The 5,333-nt window shown below is 35.4% G+C and overlaps 1 pseudogene; it reads left to right on the top strand.

Annotated features, from left to right (window-relative positions):
* The first annotated feature begins 1,325 nt into the window (after window positions 1–1,325).
* LOC148776769 (olfactory receptor 11H6-like) lies at window positions 1,326–1,956 on the top strand (annotated as a pseudogene).
* Window positions 1,957–5,333: the final 3,377 nt, after the last annotated feature.

Raw genomic sequence — 5,333 nt, 5'->3', positions numbered from 1 at the left:
TCTGATCCTAAATCAGGGAAAATTCCAGAAAATGAATGGATACGCCTTCTTTCAGAAAAGTCTATCCCCTGTAATTTCTCTTTTTTTTTTATTTATTTTTTATTGGAGGCAAATTATTTTACAATATTATATTGGTTGAGTAGCAGGCAAGGAAATTTATTTTTACTTGAGATTGCAAATTTTAGGACATTCTTTGTGAGCATAAGTAAACATGACATATTTTAATAATTGATCACTTACTTAACTTTAACATGTATTTTTGAGAGTGTGTTTTTACTGAAGGGAAGAATTGAAATGTGAACTCTTGTAAATTTTCATTTTAATATTGACTTATAATCTATTCTTAAAAAGATATAGGAATATTTCTCATAAACTAACTCAGAAAAATTTAAAGTTGTATAAAGGATTTAGATCTATTGATATTGTCCTTAATTCAACTCGACATGTTTCTCACTAATAGAACAAAGAATATTGAATAGCATTATCTCTAATGTCTTTGTATGTCACAAACACTGAGTTAACTTGGCTGTGTTTTTGTTTTTTTTCTTGGGGGGGAATCTGTGTTTTTTTCAGTATTATTTAAAATGGTAAGTCCTTATGCATATTTACTTATTGTCAACACTTTGTTAGCTGTAGGAAATTAGGAAAGCTCTTTGTTCACTTTGTTTTTATTATATCCAAAATAGGAATATGAATACTTGAAAATCATGGCAACATCTCTGTATATGGTAGGTAGCTCAGCTGGTAAAGAATTTGCCTGCAATGCAGGAGACCACGATTCAATTCCTGGGTCAGGAAGATCTGCTGGAGAAGGGATAGGCTTCCCACTCCAGTATTCTTGAGCTTCCCTGGTAGCTCAGACAGTAAAGAATCCGCCTACAATATGGGAGATCTGTGTTCGATCCCTGGGTTGGGAAGCTCTCCTGGAGGAGGTCATGGCAACCCACTCCAGTATTCTAGACTGGAGAATCCCATGGACAGATGAACCTGGTGGGTCCCAGTCCATGGAGTACCAAAGAGTTGGATGCAACTAAGTACAGCACAAAGTAATGTGGCTCAAAGCAAGTCATCTGTTCTAATGAGTAATGTTTTGTAAGGCCAATTCTAATATGGAAATCTGTCATTCTTTTGCAGCTTTAAAAACAAATACCCATGTAGAGAATTGCTCTAGCTCTGTGAGTAAATTCATCCTTTTAGGCTTCCCTTATACTTGGGGAATTGGGATCCTCTGTTTCTCAGTGTTTTCTGGGACATATATTCTGACACTCATTGGAAATCTGTGCATTATTTGTGCTGTGAGGTGCGACCATCAACTGCAAACTCCAATGTACATCCTATTGGCCAATTTTTCCTTCCTGGAGATCTGGTTTATCACCTCCACTGTCCCTAATATGCTAGTCAACTTTCTTTCTGAGACCAACACCATCTCCTTTTCTGGCTGCTTCTTCTCCGTGGGCACCACTGAGACCTTCTTCTTGTCTGCTATGGCCTTTGACAGGTACCTTGCCATCTGCAGGCCCCTTCACTACCCCATTGTCATGCCAGTGCAACGCTGCATCAGAATGGGAGCCTGTTGCTGGGTATGTGGCTTCTTGTACTTCCTCTTGCCTATATATCTAATCTCTCAACTCCCCTTTTGTTGTCTCAATAAAATTGATCACTTCCTATGTGACCCAGGACCCCTTATAAAGCTGTCTTGTGTGCCAGCTCCTGTCACTGAGATCATCTGTGCCATCTGCAATTCAGTCCTCATTTTCTCCACCTTACTCTTCATTACTAGTTCCTACACCCTGGTGATCAGAGCTGTGTTTAGGGTACCCTCAGCAGAAGGCCGGCATAAGGCTTTCTCTACATGTGGCTCCCATCTGTCTGTAGTGTCTCTGTTCTATGGCTCTATTATGGTTGTATATGTGAGCCCAACAGCAGGCAATCCAGCCGGGATTCAGAAATATGTGACTTTGTTTTATTCTGTGCTAACTCCACTGTTCAACCCCTTGATCTATAGTCTCCGGAATAAAGAGATGAAGGAGGCTCTGAGAAAATTATTTAAGACTGTGAGATTTAGGCAGAGGCCTGGCAGAAATCTTTGAAGAACTTGTGTTTGCAACTGAAATATATGTGGAATAAATGATTGAAAGTTTAACATTCAATCGTATTAACCACATTAGACAAATATATTTGGGGGAGGGAGAAGAACATAGTCAAATGTAATTAAATGTTTATTAAATTAACTGTGGCCATCTGTCCATTTTTTTATGGTTTTAGAAAATTTACATTAATAGTAAAATTTTTTCATATTCAAATAAAAATAATCAAAGAAAAAATAATCAGTCATCTTCCTGGCATTTAGACTTAATACTAGCTAAAATTCTGATGTTACCATTTCAGTTATACATGTAAACACAATAATCAAATATTTATTACTAATATTTCTCAGGTAAGTCAAAAGTCATGCTAAATTTACAAAACAACATTTAAATTTTAATTTCTATGTCAATATTAAAGATGTGACAAAATTAATTAACCTCTTTATAAAAGTTCATTTATCATAATTGTACTTCCCACTTTCTCACCAAGATTTAGTTTAAATACTCAGAATTTGGATCCAGATGGTTGCCATTATTTCTCATTTAAAATAATTTTTAAAAATAATTGAGATCATTTAAAAATAATTATTTTTAAAATAAATTCTCTATAAAATAAACCATATACTGCCTTTTCCTGATACATCATTTGTGCATTCTACAAGCTAGAGATAACAGCCAGTGACCCTCAGGTATTGTTGTGATTACAGAAATTGCTAGATTTGCTTTGTTAACTATGTCAAGAGCAATAGTGTCTCATACTGTCAGCCAGAATTTTCCTCATTTCATGAAAAGACCATGAATCCATTAGTTATTACTCCCCCATCCTTCCTCTCTCCAGTCCTTGGAAACAACTAATCTACTTTCTGTTCTATAGATTTACTTATTCTCAAAATTTCATATAAATGGAATCATATAATATGTGTGACCTTTTGTGACCAACTTCTTTCACTTAACATCATGTGTACAAGATTCATTTTTGCTGGGCATGTTTATCTGTACTTTATTCCTTTATATAGCTGAATAGCATTTCTTAGTATGAATATACCACACTTTGTCTATTCAATAGTTGATGGACGTTTGAGTTGTTTCCATCATTGGTCTATTGTGAGTTACACAGGAACAAGTATTTGTGTGAACGTATATTTTCACTTTGGGGGGGTTTACTCCAGGGAGAGGAATTGCTGTGTCATATGTTAACTATTTAACATTTTGAGGAACTGTCAGACTATTTTCCAAAGTGACTGTGCCATCTTTACTATCATATCAGCATAGTGTGAAATGTATGGGGTTCAGTTTCTCTGTATCCTTACCAACACTTGTTTGCTCTTTCTTTTTTTTGTCCTTTAGCTATCCTTGTATATATGAAGAGGTATCTTATTATGGTGCTCACCTGCATTTCCCTAATGATAAGATTGTTGATTATCTTTCAGTGTGCTTATGGGCCACTTGCATGTCTTCACTGGGAAATATATATTCAAATCCTTGATGATTTTTAAAACATTAGCCTATTCATCTTTCTAATTCTCAACTGTAGAGGTCTTTACATATACTCTGGATATAAGTCACTTATTAGATAAATAATTTGCAAATATCTTTAATCAATCTGTGAGTTACATTTTTACTTTTATGATTGTCCTTTGAAGTTTTGAATTTTAATGAAGTCCAACTTATCTTTTTAACTTTTATCACTTGTGATGCTAGTTTCATATCTAAGAAATCTTTGCCTAATCGAAGGTCACAAAAGGTACTACTATGTTTATTTATATATTTATTTTTTGTTATAGATGATTTTTCCAACTTTATATACATTTTATATTTTAAAAGGTATTTGTTAAGAGCGGAGATCAAACACAAACTCCAAATCACTACTTTAAAATAAAAGTTTCTCAAGTATTTTATGGCATATCCAAATCTGTCACAAAGTTTATGGGGCAATATGAATCACAGCATGCTTACTTATTTTTTGTTTTGCCATCTTGATATTCCTGAAAAGATTGCTTTCTATCACACATTTTCAAAAGGAATCTATTTGATTATGTCCCTGAGATCATAAAATCTTGATCTAATCATTTTAAAATAAATTATTCATATAATTTATAATTAAATAGTACCTTTCAGTGACATTTCAAGCATTATTTAGGGTAGGAAAAAAGAATGAGAAATAAATTACTTATATAAAAGAAAATAGGCAAATTGTGGAATATGGAGAATTAATGAAATGACTATAATAATTAATAATGTGTGGTAATAAAGTTCTTTTCTTTAAATCATATAAAATATCAAATTGTATAGGAAAAAGACTTACTACGGCTAAATAGTTAAGAAGTTATAATAAGGGCAATTTTGATGGTGACCAAATTGCAGCAAAACATGTGCTTATTAATGCAGAATAAGAAGGCATTACAGTGACTATTCGACTATCCATTCACTTCTTTCACATGAGGAAATCCTTCGGGGTAAAAGAAGACACGGGAAACACACTAAATTCCTTAGCGACTAGACTCCAGGTAAATCCAGTAATCCAGTAAAGGTATTTTCCTGGAAAAAACAAAGACTTCATCCTTTAAATCTTCCTTCAGAATGTTGCTGGTAAAGGATTGAAAGTGAAAAAAGGTGTAGTTGCTCAGTCGTGTCCAACTCTTTGTGATCCCATGGGCTCTAGCCCACCTGGCTCCTCTGTCCATGGGACTTCCCAGGCAAGAACACTGGAGTGGGTTGCCATACCCTTCTCCAGAGAATCTTCCTGACCCAGGGATTGAACCTGGGTCTCCCGCATTGCAGGCAGATTCTTTACTATCTGAGCCACCACTCTAAAAAGAATCTAGTACTTATCTAGGAGGCATGGCTTTCTAGAAAATATCATGTAAGTTATACAGCTCTTGGGAATTTTACAATTTAAATGCTTCCAGTTGTGTAAAGAAACTTATGAAATTCAATTAGAAACCTAAACTCTGTGGTATGCGGTATGTCCTTCTGTGCCCAATATGCTCAGTAACCTCTCTGAAACCAACACCATCTCTTTCTCTGGCTGCTTCCTGAAGTTCTACTTATTCTCCACGGGCACCACCAAGACCTTGTCTGCCATGGACTTTGACAGGTACCTTGCCATCTGCAGGCCCCTACGCTACCCCACTGTCATGACGGTACGATGCTATGTCAATATGGGAGCCTGCTGCGTGTGTTGCTTCTTGTACTTCCTCTTGTCTGTTCACCTAATCTCTCTGCTCCAGTTCTGTTGTCTCAGTA

Source organism: Moschus berezovskii, chromosome 9 (genome assembly GCF_049115385.1).
Source record: "Moschus berezovskii isolate FMDL1 chromosome 9, NW_MosBer_1.0, whole genome shotgun sequence".
Classification (NCBI taxonomy): Eukaryota; Metazoa; Chordata; class Mammalia; order Artiodactyla; family Moschidae; genus Moschus; species Moschus berezovskii.
The sequence above is the reverse complement of the archived record's forward strand: the minus strand, read 5'-3'. Positions and strand labels throughout refer to the sequence as shown.